Source organism: Ascaphus truei, chromosome 2 (genome assembly GCF_040206685.1).
Source record: "Ascaphus truei isolate aAscTru1 chromosome 2, aAscTru1.hap1, whole genome shotgun sequence".
Taxonomy (NCBI): domain Eukaryota; kingdom Metazoa; phylum Chordata; class Amphibia; order Anura; family Ascaphidae; genus Ascaphus; species Ascaphus truei.
The window spans coordinates 373,215,709-373,231,154 of record NC_134484.1 but is presented as its reverse complement, the minus strand read 5'-3'; the positions used below and the strand labels follow the sequence as shown (position 1 = coordinate 373,231,154).

The 15,446-nt window shown below is 44.4% G+C and overlaps 1 protein-coding gene and 1 long non-coding RNA gene across 2 annotated transcripts in view; one reads left to right on the top strand and one right to left on the bottom strand.

The window, feature by feature from the left end:
* Positions 1–4,989: 4,989 nt before the first annotated feature.
* LOC142487542 (uncharacterized) lies at positions 4,990–14,773 on the bottom strand. The gene is made up of 3 exons (XR_012799250.1): positions 14,323–14,773; positions 10,513–10,591; positions 4,990–7,797 (listed from the first exon to the last, which is right to left on the bottom strand). It is a non-coding gene; the product is annotated as an uncharacterized LOC142487542 (long non-coding RNA).
* The window catches only part of SNRK (SNF related kinase), a 67,988-nt gene continuing 66,591 nt past the window's right edge, over positions 14,050–15,446 (top strand). The window contains exon 1 of the mRNA XM_075587057.1: positions 14,050–14,514. The gene's annotated coding sequence lies outside the window, so the exon portion shown is untranslated. The remainder of the gene's footprint in view (positions 14,515–15,446) is intronic.

Sequence of the window (15,446 nt, the reverse complement as noted above, 5' to 3'; positions counted from 1 at the left end):
CCAACATGTAACACCCCTCACACACACCCCACCAACATGTTCCTGACACACATACACACACACTCAATCCAACATGTACCCCCAACACACACACTCAATCCAATATGTACCCCCAACACACACACTCAAGCCAACATGTACCCCTCGACACACACACTCAATCCAACATGTACCCCCTGACACACATGCTCAATCCAACATGTACCCCCTCCCCACACACACAGTCCAACATGTATCCCCTCCCCACACTCAGCCCAACATGTACCCCCTACACACACACACAAGCCCAACATGACCCCACACACACACTCAGTCAAATATGTACCCCCTACACACACACACACACACACACACACACACTCAGCCCAACATGACCCCCCCCCAAACACACACACACTCAGCCCAATATGTACCCCCTCCCCACACTTAGCCCAACATGTACCCCCTACACACACACTCAGCCCAACATGACCCCACCGACCCTCTCCACACACACACACACTCTGCTCAGCATGTACCACACACACACAGCCAAAAATGTGCGTTCCACGCACACACATACACACATAGCCCAACATGTATCCCTTCCACGCACACACAAACCCACATGTGGTTCTCCACACACACCAACACACTCAGCCAAACAAGTACTCCCTCCCCACGCAGCACAACATGTACCCCCTACACACTCAGCAAAACATGTACCCCCCCCACAGTCTAACATGTACCCCCCTAACACACACACAGTCCAACATGTACCCCCCCCCCACAGGCACACACAGGCCAATATGTTCCCTCTCCCCCACACACACAGTCCAACATGTGCCCCAAACACACACAGTCCAACATATCCCCCACACACATATACTTAGCCCCACCTGTATCTAGGGTTGCCAGGGGTCCGGTATTGAACCGGACAGTCCGGTATTTGGTTCCCTTGTCCGGTAAAATATGAGATATAATATGGGACATGGGATAGAGCAGGGCGGCTGCTGCTAGGGGGCTGGGCAGCTTCTGATTGGTTGCTGCTGTGTAATTCAGCCAATCAGGAGGTGGCAGGAGCCTGGGGCGTGGGGCCAAAGAGTGGAGGAAAAGTCTGCAGCAGAGAGGTGAGGCTGTGTGTGTCTCAGGCCTCGTTCAGGGTGCCACAGGCAGGAGTTGGAGGGCGGGCGTTCGCGAGGGCGGGCGGCAGTCTGCTGGGCGATGTGTGTTCATCCTCCCCAGCAGACTTTTTCAGGAGTTGAGGAGGCGGGGAGGGGGCGGGGCTACAGGCGGCAGCTTAGGGATCCAAGTTGCAGTCTTGAAATCATTCTCAAGAATGATTTCATTGGCTGCCGAGGTCCCAGTGACGCTGCTGCAGCTTCAAAAAACGACTTGGGTTTTTTATTGAAACTGTAGCCAGCGTCAACTCCGTACTTCGGAGACAGGGCAGCTGCTACCCTGACAACCACAAGTCACTTTAAATACATTGTGTCGGACGGCCGCTCGCACGTCAGCACGCCCTCCCTCCGAAGCCTGCACCCCGAACGAGGCCTTAGTGTCCTTCCTGTGTGTGTGTCTCAGTGTGTGTGTCTGTCTATCTGTGTCCTGTGTGTGTTTGTGTGTGTGTCTTTCTGTCTTTGTCCTGTCTGTATATGTGTGTGCCTCAGTGTGTGAGTGTGTGAATGTCTCAGTGTGTGTGTATCTCAGTGTGTGTGTGTATGTCTGTGTGTGTGTCTCAGTGTGTGTGTGTGTCTGTCTTTCTGTCTGTGTCCTGCGTGTGTGTGTGTGTGTGTATATGTCTCAGTGCGTGGTGACAGACAGTACATACAGTACTGGCAACTTTGTTTAATTGCTCAATCACCCTCACTTTTCTTTTACTATACTAACAGTCTTCCCATTTTCAAGATCTATTAAAAATAACCATCATTGTAAATTCTAAGAAAGGCTCCATAACTCAGCTCTCATCACAGCAGTATTGCAATCTCTGCATCACTCTTACTTACTGATCATCCCCAAGAAGGCAGAGCAGGTTACTTATTCAATGGCATGATTAAATATGCAATTTAAGGCTGGATTTTGAAGTCTAAATTTGAAAGCTACTGTACTGATAATGACAGGGAGGGGGTGGGAGTGAGAGGATGAAGGGATGGGGGGTGACAGAGGTTGAAGGGAGGGGGGATGAGAGAGGATGAAGGGAGGGGGTGAGAGGACAAGGGGGGAGAGAGAGAGGATGAGGAGGGGGTGCAACAATCTTGGAATTTGTGTGAGGAGCATTAAGATTAGTATTGCTCGCCATGTACAGTATGACTGCAGGTCAGTTATTTATAAATGATCTGACCATTACGTAATTTGTTCTAAATTTCACTCCAAGCATGCACCAATTTGCATCAATTTGCACTATTTCATATTCTATTTCCTAAAAAAGATCCTCGGAAGGGCGCTCACTCCCAAGACCCCTCCCCAGATTTTTTACGAAATAGAATATAAATTGGTGCAAATTGGTGAATACTTGGAGTGAAATTTAGAACAAATGACATAACAGTCAGGTCATTTATAAATAACATTCTTCCCCACCAACAATTCTCGCGTGTGTCGCACCTTTCACCATTGTGCCCAGTATTTCTGGGCAAGCCACCTGGCAACCCTACCTGTATCCCCCCCAAACACGCACACTCAACCCCACATGTGGTTCTCACCACACACACTCAGCCCCCCATGTGCTCCCCTTAACACACATTTAGCCACACATGTGCCCCCCTTCCCGCACACGCAGCCCAACATGTGCCCCCCCACCCTCCACACACACTCAGCCCCACACGTGCATCCTTTCCACCTCTGATACACCATGATTAAATCCCATCTGGTGTGAGAAGGATGAAAAATGATTTTTTTCAAAGTCTACACAAAAACAGGAACAAAAGATAGGGTTTATTATTGCTTAATGCTCATGAGAGTACTGCTGGTGCGAAGTACCCCATTAACGCTCTAGTAAACTGCAAGAAGCAAAATGTAATTGTAGGGTAAATATACAACTTAATTTCAGCAGACTTCCAAAGGGGAACTAATCCAAGGATGTCTACAACAAATATTTATTAAACCTTATAAATTATTACAAACGTTCATAATAACAATTGACCAGCAGGAGAAGACACACCCCTATGCATTTCATGACCTGTGCCACTTTGTCAGGGACCTTCATTTCAGACAGTTGTGGTGGAACAACAAAGTAGGGTATGGAAATATAAACGGGTTACGATTAGTTACAGGGTACGTAACATAGCACACATCACAATGACGTGTGAAAGTTGAGAGCATAGTACATTTCAGATTTGACATATATTTCTACTTGTGCTTTATGGTCAAAACTACACAGATATTATGACAAGACTTAACATGAGAAAAAGAAGCAACTTGATGTACAATTTTCCTATTTCTCCCTGCTTTTTGAATGAAAACAATATCAACATAAAAATGTGAATCCTTGTAAAGTAAAATTATTTCAAACTGAACTTTGGCCAGACTCTGCCAGACAATCATTAAATTCTTCAGATTAACGTAACTGCTGAAGGATACTAGTTCAGAGCAGATTCATCAATCATGCTATCAGTAAATACATATATAGGCAGTCCTCGGTTATCCGACACAATGCGTTACTCAAAATGGCGTTGGATAGCGAAACGTTGTAAAGCGAAACACGTTTTCCCGTAGGAACACTGTTTAAATGAAAGGTTCCGTTCCTAAAGGCATTTTTAACACTAAAATACACCAAATATTTTACGCAGGCAATAAGATATGCAGCACACCCATACATTATATAGTGTATATACTGTATTATATATATAATATAACATAATAAATAATATATTATATAGTATAATATAATATTATATAGTATAATATAATATTATATATATATACTGTATATATATATATATATATATATATATATATATATATATATATATATATACGCTCTTACGATGCTTTGCAACGTTGTGTATGTGTGTGTATATATACACACATACACATAAACAACGTTGCAAAGCGTTGTAAGAGCATTGGATAAACCGTTTTGGCGTTGTATAAATGAACATAGGTATGCCTTGGATAAGCCATTCGTTGTAAAACGAGGACTGCCTGTACGGTACTTACAGACAAGGTGCTCCTTCAGCTTTTATTGCTGATTTTCCCTTCTTCATTAGCAGGCTTGAGAATAAAGAATAGGGAAAATGTTAAGTATTTTGTAGATAATAAAATACAGACACATCTGGAGAGCAGTCCTCAAGCCCCCCGAACAGGTCAGGTTTTCAGGATATCCCAGTTTCAGCACTGGCGGTTCAGTCAAAGACTGAGCCTCTGATTGAGCCACCTATGCTGAAGCAGGGACTGATTGAGCCACCCGTGCTGAAGCTGGGATATCCTGAAAACTTGACCTGTTGTGGGGGGGCTTGAGGACTGGAGTTGAGTACTCCTGATGTATAGAAATATTGTAAAAGTCTTTCATAACTAAATGAATAAAGTTTGACGATGTTATGTCAGTCTGAAAATGTTAATGATTGAGATATCTAAGGAAAGATAAGATTTATAAGACACAATACAAAATACAGACAAAAAGGTAAGGCTATTTTAACACTGAAGGGGCCCAGCTGCAAAATTGACAAAATCAGTGCAAAAACAGCACTGTATTTATAAAAGAAAATGAATATCACAGGAGGCAATTGTAATTGTCCCCTTCATAATGCTGGTGCAGTTTATTTGCAGTGGTTTGCCTGCAGGAGACTTTAGTTTTAAAAAAACAAACAAAGAAAAGTACTGCCTAATTCAGGGGTGGGCAAGTCCAGTCCTTAGGGGCCACCAACAGGTCAGGTTTTCACGATATCCCTGCTATAGCACAAGTGACTCGATTAGTGGCTCAGTCATTATGAGCCATTATGACTGAGCCACTAATTAAGCCTCCTGTGCTGAAGCAGGGATATCCTGAAAACCTGACCTGTTGGTGGCCCTTGAGGACTGGAGTTGCTTACCCCTGCTCTAAAGGGTCTATACATAGACGTACAGAACGGTGTTTAGACGCACTGCCCTGGGTTTTTTCTTAGCAGAGCTCCGGCATGTGCAAGAACAGTTTCTTACATCTGATGCAGAATTGTAGACTTGTGCCACTACAGATGTGGCAGATTGTTTTGGGAAAATAAAATGGGAAAAGAATGGTGCAGAGAGGCGCAGAATTTTTCTTATTAGGAATTTATTCCATTTTTTAAAAATGGGAGTGTGACCGGGGGCAGGGCCAGAGGCGAGTAGCTTTTTTGGTTGGACGAGTAGCTTTTCGTGTAATTTGTCAAGCCATGTGTGTATGTGTGTGTGTGTGTGTATGTGTGTGTATATATATATATATATATATATATATATACTGAAAACCTGACCTGTTGGTGGCCCTTGAGGACTGGAGTTGCCCATCCCTGGCCTAATTGGTACTTTCAAATGTGTTTTTGTCAATGTAGTGATTCACGGCCTTACTAGTGACAAAAGGTGAAGGTTTTCTCCAACTTTGCCCCAGCACCATAAATTTTAACTTTTTGCTGCGTTGTCTTTCACAATAACAAATATTAGGTATGTCCATTAGTAAGGTGGCCAATGGTTAAGACAATCTTAACAAGCTCTAAACCTAGACCCACTGTATTATTTATGTATATATTTATGTCTGTAACGCCGTTTCCCCCACCCTCTGGGAGATTCTACCATTACATGGTGTGTAGTGCTGACTACCTGTTGGCACACAAGATGCTGAGTGGTCCGTCGATGGTAGTGGGTACGTCTGGACAGGTTTCTGGGGTACATTACTGTTCTTTCTCTCTGATGATACAGCGCCTCCATCTGCTGCAGGCTTCAGTAGTGTGAAGGCAATCTCCTACAGAAGAACATACTCCACCCCCCAGAAAGATTGCACACTAGGGAGGAGTATGATTAACTGGAACCCGGTGTATTGCTCCTCTATATACACAGTACAACACTGATCTCTGCTCCTCACAGTTCAACAGGTCTCCAACCTCTGGATGGTCCCTGGGCCTACACCCCAGGCCAAGGGCACCAGAGGCAGTCCTTACTCTTCCCTGGTGCTCTAGCAGAGCCAGGGGAATGGTATCACTCACTCACCCTCAAGGGGAGAGGACAGTAGGTGCCAATGCAAGATACACCCCTGTGTGAGTACCTGTCTCTCTCAAGGGTAGAGACAACTGATTAAATGTAGTGGTGCAGCCCCTTAAATACAAAGGAGGAAGGTACCAGGTCTGAACCCATCATTGGGCAGAACCCAGGCCTAGTCCCACCTCTTCCCCTGTCACTCAAGGGAGCTGCTTCTGTGGAGAAAACCAAGGATTGGTCCTGCCACTGCCTGCACTGTTACCAGGGCTTACATGACAGGAAGGACAGACTGGCCAAAACCAGGCATGGCTACATGTCAATTATAGTGCAACTGGGAGAGTGACTAAGTATAATACAACAAACAGAGAACATGACATTATTTAGTTCATTACTATATGTTTCTTCAATATTTTTTCTTCTCTTAAGTATGGGTCATTTAGTTCAATCCTTTTGGCCAAGACATTTCGAGCCTGCAACCACGTCAAGGTAGTTCATACATAGCACATACAGTGCGTCTTCATGCTAACCGATTATGCGCTGCATATGTGTCACAGTTCCCATGCTGTAGGCTATCGGACTGTTTTGTTTCCTCATTTCTACATGCAGTGGAAGAAATACATAGGACAGTATAACATCGGTAGTGTGGGACCGGCTGAGGGGGTCACCTTGACGTGGTTGCAGGCCTGAAATTTTTTGGCCAAAGGATTGAACTAAATGGATTAAAGGACACAGGATTACATTTATCTTTTACTGCGCATGTTAAAAAAGAAGCAGTGACGTAGTGTACATAACTGTTGTTTAGTTAATGGGATAATGGAGCACAGTTAGGGCTACATGGCATTCGCGAAGGAAAGGAAGTGTTGGAGAGATTTAAAATCTGAATGACATTCTTTTTAATAGGGAGGGAAGTTCCAAGAACATTGTCAATTACATGGCTGCTTTATCCCTTTCATTGTCAGAGTGGCCAACAACGCTTTGTGCTACCTTGCCGGCCCCTCTGCAGGGGTTAAATATCCTGTCTAAGTTAAAAAAAGATCTAGCCAGTCCAGGATTTTAAAATTAGATGACAATCCAGAAGCCTCACCCTATTCATTGTTGAATCGATTAATCACTACACCAGAATGACAAGAAATACAAAGCAAGACAAGAGACATACATGCTACAGGAGTGAGGCATACACGTAAATAGATTCATAACTAAAACCTCGAACCACTAAAACAGGTGCGCTTAAAAACTTATAATAGTGATGTATATAAAAGTAGGATGGTGAATAATAAACGAAAGCTGTATGCTAATAAGGATAATTAAATAAGCAACAATTGATTAGTATGTATCAAACAACACTACAAAAGACGAATGTTATATAAATATAAATGATAAAAACCACAGTACAGGTGGTTCTCGTTATACGACGGTCCGTTATCCATCGAATGGATTATCCGACGCCAGATAATGCATTCCGCTACATGCATTATCTCACGTCGGAATGGATTATACGACGCTCACCACCTCAGATTAAAATTGACTCCACAATCCGATGGTCCGCTATCCGACGGCGGTTTGTGGGACGGATTCCGGCGCATAACCGAGGACCACCAGTTGTGTCAAAAATGTTCCAAGATAGGTGCCGCTTCTTCAAAAAGTTTCAGTTGGACCTCGAGGACAGAGAAAAGTGATCTAAAAAAACAAAAAAGCGCAACCACCATACAATTATTTAATATAAAAGGGTATAAATCAGCATATAAAAAAAGCTTGCGGTATCACACTTACAAACGACCACAAAATATGCACGTTGTTGAGTTATGTTCACTCGGATCTTTGCCATCCTCTAAGGAGCTTCTTACTAGGACCTGCGTCTGCACCGTGTTAACTGGATTCTGTGTGAAATGTCACATGCAATCACATTTCCAGGCGTGCCGCTGTCTCATTGAGCACAATCAGTCGGACGTCTGCAATCAGGTCATTTTCTCTCACAGGATCAATGAGCAGTTCAATTCCACTATTGCTGGAACACAGGTACCAAGTGTAGCTCATTTGCAGAGGTCAAAAACGTAAATAGAACTGCTATTGCGATTTTATTTCGCACATGCAGATTTAGAAAGTCAAAGAATACCCAGCTAATATCAGATTTTTCTGAAGGCTGCAAAAAACGATCTAATGATAGGAAACTTGGAAATAATGCTAGGGGAAAACTGGACACACCTAAATTATTCCTATAACAAGATAATAATTTTAGGACTAGGGTGGAAGAGTTCACATGGTACATGACACTTTGAGTAAGACTTGGGGGATACGCAAAAAAAAAAAAAAGAACAAACATGATTACATAATTGCACCATTAAATGTGTCACCTGTCTGTCAGCTTCTGCTCCACCCAGAACATTGCACATTTTGTTCTTCAGTAGATAAATGCCTTGGTGCTCAACTCCTGTCCTCATGACCACTCGACGGATCAGGTTTTAAGGATATCCCAGCATCACCACCGGTGGCTCAATCAGTGACTGAGTTACTGATTGAGCTGTCGGTGCTGAAGCTGGGATATCCTTAAAACCTGACTTGTTGGTGGGCTTTGGGCTAGAGTTGAGCACTGCTGGAGTAATGGATGTTTCAAGTTGTTTAATAAAGTCCTTTTATTTAAAAGAAAGGGGACGATTTAAAGTTGGCTAACAGTGGGGTCATTGTGCAAACTGATTGTGAAGGCGCAAATCGCCGTTTTGCGACTCCTAAATATAAGACCCCAATTTATAGTAAGTTAAAAAAACATTTATTTGCAACGGATCTTCGTTTCTGTTCTTATTTTGGACCTTTCTCACCTGGGGCATTTAGACAAGACTGCTGGAGCGCCGTTCATCTTGTTCTTCATCGAGTTTCCTCTGTATTGTGGAAGGATGTGCAGCCGTGGCTGCTTTCTATCATTCAAATTGTGAGTATGTATGTATATCTTTATTTATATAGAGCCCACAGTGTACTCCGCACTTTACAAAGCCCATACAGTACAGGGACTTATAATACAAATAAGCACAACAAAGTCAGACAATAGGAAAGGAAATCAATGCCCCATAAAGCTTACAATCTAAGTGGTAAGAGTGCTCCCATATTCTATTCTGTTGTCATTTTAAAACATCTAAGGATTTTTAGTAAAACTTGCTCACTTTTGCTCTTTCACTTAATGCTCCCTAGGTTCAGTTCTTCTTGTCCATTGACAAACATTCCCTTTGACTACCCGGCCCTCTGGACAATGTCTCATATTTTCTTGTTCCATGTGTTCTCATTCCTTTTCCCCATTTTTATTACATTGTCTGTCAGAGCTTTTAACCTGGATCCACCACATACAGAACTTAACTGCAAACAAGATTCTACAGAGAAGAGGTGGGCTAGTTAACTGTTATGTCATTGCTAGTCCACAGGGGGGGTTGTAGGTGCACTCACAAACACGAACAATTGCCTGGGGTGCGCTACAAACCATAAGTGTGGTACCGTATATAACTTACAAGGAAAACGTGCAGGCACTCCACTTGCAGGGGTGCCTGCACCTCTTCTATGTCATTGATAGTCCCCAAACAGCATTTTGCAATGAATAAGCTGTATCTTTTAATACGTTGCCACAAATGCAGAAATTGTTTACTCTTTCAGGTAATATTATGGTTTGAATGCAGAGTATTTTTCAGGCTAAATCAGGGGTCTCTAAACTACGGCCCGGGGCCCACATCAGACCCCCCACAAGATTTTATCCGGCCCGCAGCAACTTGAAATATATATTTTTGCTCATTATTTTCCCAGTGTAAGCACGGCATCCTTTCTTTGTAATTGTCACATTTCTCTTTTGTTCTGAATCATATCAGGCTGATTACCCCAAAAAGATCCAAATAACACTTATTCATTCATTTATAAAATATATAAATATATAAAAATAATAAAAAGATTTTTTTTCCTCTGGCCCGCGAAAATGTGTAGAATATACGATGTGTCCCTCGTACTGAAAAGTTTGGAGACCACTGGTCTAAATGGTACTGAAACATACTAATACATCCTCTATAACAGGGGTGCGCAAACTTTTTGCCCTGCGCCCCACTGCCTGCTCTCCCCCGCTGGTTGCGCCAACCCTTACCTTGTCTCAAGCGTCAAATGACGCCACAGGGTCATGTGACATCACGTGACTCCGCTGCGTCATTTGACGCCATGTTACCATGGCGACGCATCACCCGAAGCCGTCTGAGTCAAGGTAAGGGAATTTACAGAGGCCTCGCACACTCCCCCGTCATTTAATTTTAATGCTTTGGGGAAAAGCGCAGGGACTCTGTAAGCGCCGCGCCCCCCCCCCCCAAAAAAAAAGCTTCCTCCCCCCAGTTTGCGCCCCCCTGCTCCTATAATATTCACAAAGCAAGAAGTTACCTTGTCCGACATTTGACAGCAGATACAGAGCTGATGTTCACCAAACTATATATTCGACATTGTGGTTCCCATGGCAATCCTGTAATAAAAGAACATGCAGTGAAGAACCCGAGGCATTATCAGGGAATAACTAAAAATTGAACTCAATTTCATATTTCACATTTATCCTTAAAATCTAGTAGCATGGTTATGGCAGATTGACTTTCCATCTCACTTTTCAAAACCAGATTTACACTGTAATGTATTTTTCCGCTGCTGATGTCGATTTCTTGCAGCAACTGTTGTATACAGTATGTTTGAAGAGCTGTTGCCTCTTGTTCTCTTTTTTTTTTTAACCCATTATTACAATACTTAACATAACTGTAACATTATTATATATTCAAATGTAGACCCTTCTTGTAACTAATTTTAGCAGAAGACACAAGATTCCTCTAATGTGTGTATCAAACATGAGAAAAACATTCGATTCATACAAAAAGTACTACTTTCTTTGTATATACAGCTGAGCATGTGTGCAGTCTTTAACATACAATGTAAAATGCAAGAACTGTCACAATACAGGATTACAACATCTGACATAAGAGTCAACAGCGAGAGAGAGAGAGAGAAGGAAACCCTGCCCTCTAATAATCTCACTGAGTTTATAATCCTCATGGTTTCATACAAGTTTAAAATGCAGTTGTGAATCATATCATCTACACCTCTGTAAAAATACTGAAATAGAAAGTGAAGGGTTTAGAAATTAGGCAAACAGTATTAGGGCTGTGCAGTGTACCTATAACAAACTAGTCCATCTTTTATTATGTGTTAACTGTAACTTTTTTTAAATTTGACATATTAAATGCAGAAATCCCCCATGGGCTTATTATTATTTTCTTTTTACAGAATCTGGTCCCCCAAAGCTGAATTGAGCTATATTTATCTTTGAGGACCCTCCTGTTGCTGAGATTTAGTTTTGTATGTGCCAGTGTTCTTGGCCCCTTTTGCATGACTAAAAACATCAATTTGACAGTAGTGGTAAAGAACACTTTATTCACATGTATCTGACAGCTCACCAAACCTGCCTTAGGCTGGGATTATGGTGCCGGTGTCACTGCGTGCGCGTGCACGGCAAGCACTGTGCTGTATTTTGTAATGGGAGCTTCCCCTCTGCCTGCGCAACTGCCGGCAAAGGCGCGCGTTGGAGCGGCAGCGTTTCCGGCATACAACAAAATCTGTTTTGAGGCGGCTGCCACGTTTGTCGGTGCACATCAGCTGGTTCAGCCAATGAGGGCGAACCAGCTTCGTGACGCGTTCGCCACGCCCCTGTCACGCGTCTACAATCTCCTGCAGCCAAGTTTACAAATCGCTTAGGCTGCAGGAGTGTGCGCCGCTCTTGTTCGCATGCGGCCGCGCAGGGACCATAATCCCAGCCTTGGCCTAGGTCCCCGGTGGTGACGGCGGCGTGCGCGCCGCACACCAGTCGCTAACTTCAATTAGGCAGGCCCCAGTGTCTTCTTGCGTGTTGGCTCACGCAGAGCGGTGGCGCGTCAGCCAGTAGCGGAGACAACACGATTGTGTTCCCGTGCAGCGACGCGGTCACGTGGTGCGCTGGGAGCCAATACGAGGTCAGATAGCTAGGACCAATGGGAGCGCAGTGCTTTGAGCTGCTGGGCTACATCTTCACCCCTTCCATTTTGGCCACGGCCCACGCCTCCCATCGCTCCCTACGGACCGCAGATCACGGTTTTAAGCTGTGCATGCGCCGCCAGGACACCAGGCGCGCGTGCAGCAGCCTCCACCGGGGATTTAGCCTCCTTACACTTTAATCACCCAGCATACAGTGCGTCCACTGCAGCCAGGGATTGATTGTGTGCTACAATTGCTAGGGAGAGGCGAGGCTAATTATATTTTGGGGCAGGGTTAATGATGGTCTGAGGGCAAAGTCCATTACACCACTGGGGGGCAAATCTCCTCCTAATTTTCTGGGAAAATGTGTGCAAGTATGCTTTTTGCCCTGCATACAATTTAACGTGGATCCTGTTTAAGATTATGCCTGCTGTTTCACATGGTTTTTAAAACAAAGGCTGGGTCAAGGAAGTGCATCCACATTAAAGCAAAAATGTCTGCTTTGCATGTCATTACCCAGAATCCCTTGATGCAGTGGAAGCACTGTATGCTGAGTGACTATGAGGAAAGACAGGTTTGGGGACCTATTTGAGATGTGAATATGGTAATAATTGTTCTTTATCTTTACTGTATGCTGGAGGTATTTTGGCACTTTTGTTTACTCACGATAACTTATTTGTGTGCCTGGTATGTTTATTTATAAAATGTTTTACCAGGAAATAATACATTAAGTTACCTCTCGTTTTCATGTATGTCCTGGGCACTGACTTATGACAAAACATCGTTACACGTTATATTTACAGACATTTTATGGACCATTTGGGACAATATATGGTATGGGCGTATGTAACAGTTACAGACAAAATTAAAATGTGAGACAGCTGAAGTCTTGAAAAAGCTTAAACTGGTGACGAGGCTTTGAGAGTCTCTGGTAAGTTGTTCAAGTCGTGAGGTGCACGTTAACAGGAGGAGCGACCGGATTCGTTGTTGAACTTTGGGACCATGAACAGTCTTTTGGAGTCAGATCTCAGGTAATAAGTGCTGCATGTGGTAGGGCTGATGACTGAGCTTGTTCAGATTGCCAAGTAGCTTGCCCAGAAAGTATTTGAAGACAAGACAGGAAAAATTTAATTTGCATCTGGACTCAAGGGATAGCAAATCTAGTTCTTGGAGCATTTCGTAGTGATGTGTGTTGTATTATATTGTAGGACAAAGCGGCATATTGAGTTGTAGAGGGTGTATAGTTTAAAAAGGTGAGTTTGCGGTGCAGTACCTGTGGCCACAACCAGATTTATAATGCAAAGCCATCAACCAACCTCACACTAATGACACCCAAATGTCTCTTGAATGACAAAATATTGCATTTGGGGGGATTTTAAAAACAGTTACTGCTGTTCATGCCTACAAATCAAATGTGACTCCTTTGCTAACCTCCATTGCCAATGAAAGGAGAAGGAGTGGCTCAGTGAGTAAAGACACTGATCGGCTCCCTGCCCCGTGGAGCTTACAATCTCCCTGTGCCTCAGGCACCAAAAAAACATAGATTGTAAGCTCCACGGGGCAGGGACCTGTGCCTGCAAAATGTCTCTGTAAAGCGCTGCGTACAATTAGCAGCACTATACAAGAACATGCTATTATTATTATTAAATATAGAACAAAAATAACACAGCAAAAAAAATACAGTGATTAAAATAGAAGGAGAAATGTGCTGATCATATTATATACTATCAGGTAACATTACTATGTCAGCCTGAGAAGGTGGTGCATGCATGAAACTTGCACTGTGCACAGGGACCCGTCTAGCACACATACAGCCATCAGCAAGTGAATGACAGCTGGGTAACCACGCCCCTCGCCCCGAGTTCAGCCGCACACCGCCACGCCCACTCCCGGGGACGTCACGGACGGGGTGGTGTTCTCGTGCGCCTGCGCACACGGCCGCTGGCCCCACTCCTTCCCCCTGCACCCGCTGATAATACCAGCTCTATTATTATGCTGCTGTGTGTCAGTGCTGCCTCGAGCCGCAGTCGCTGGTGCGGAGTGGGGGAGCAACGGCTGCAATAATAATAACAACAGCGGCAGGAACAGGGCCGAGGCGGCAAGATAGAGCGGAGCCAATCGATGTTACTAACCCTCATGCAAAGACGCACATACCCAAGAAAATCACCGCCACCACCATCATCATCACCCCGCTCTACCCACCATCATCCCAGGCATTGCCCAGCAGCAGGAGGAGAGACGCCGGCTTGACGGATCTGCCCAACTCTTAGCCTCCCTCCCCCCGCCTCCTCCTTTTACCATCGTGGATAATTTTATACCGTTCACCCGAGTCGTTTTAAACTGGAATAGGTGGGGGGGGGACAACGTTAAAAAAAAAAAGACTGCTGGATGGATGTAAGTTATTACCCCTCTCTACTCTTTCCCCCCCTCCTCCTCTGCGCCCGCAAAGCATAGCCCTATATAAAGAAAAGAGAGCGGCGCTGTCCTGAGCCCCCCTCCTCCTTCGCATCCGCTCGGCCGAGTCACCGGAGGGAGAGCTGCGCTCTGCATCACTCCCTCCCTCCGCCTCTCTCGCGCCGCCTGCCTGTGCCCGGCGGAGCGGCGCGTGCAGCTAGACGCCTCCTTGGCCCTCGCGCTCCAATGGTGAACGTTCCAAATCCGTTAACGGCTCCCTGTCTCTCTCACTTAAACCCTGGTGATGGGTGTCTCACCATGCCCCACCTCCCCGGGGCGGCTGCTGCTGCTGTGCTATGGCTGTGCCTGTCTGATCGCCGTGCAAACCATCGCACGCAGCGGCATGTGTCGCTATAGATCCAGTGTATCCCTGTGTGCACTGAACTGCTCTGTGCGGTGCACGCATGGCCAAGCTGCTGGCACCGGTGTACTATGCCAGGGGGTTATTACATATTATCGCAGAGATGTTCTCCCAACAAAGCTTGTGCGATATTACATGCATAATATCTATGCACATATGTAATACATATACACATGCTCCGAGATGTGTGCATCATGTGTCCTGCATGGGTATAGATATCTATAGATATATATTATTCGTGTGTAAATAGTTATACCCCATTTGCTTAATGTGCTTTGTGTGATATAGATTGTATCTCTTTATATAGCGCCATTAATGTACATAGCGCTTCACAGTTGTAACAATCATTAAATAACAATATAAATAACAGAACATGGGAATAAGTGCTTCAGACATAAAAGTAACATTTAGGAAGAGGAGTCCCTGCCCCAAGGAGCTTACAGGCTAATTGGTAGGTAGGAAGTACAGAGACAGTAGGAGGGAGTTCTGGTAAGTGCTTCTGCAGGGGGCC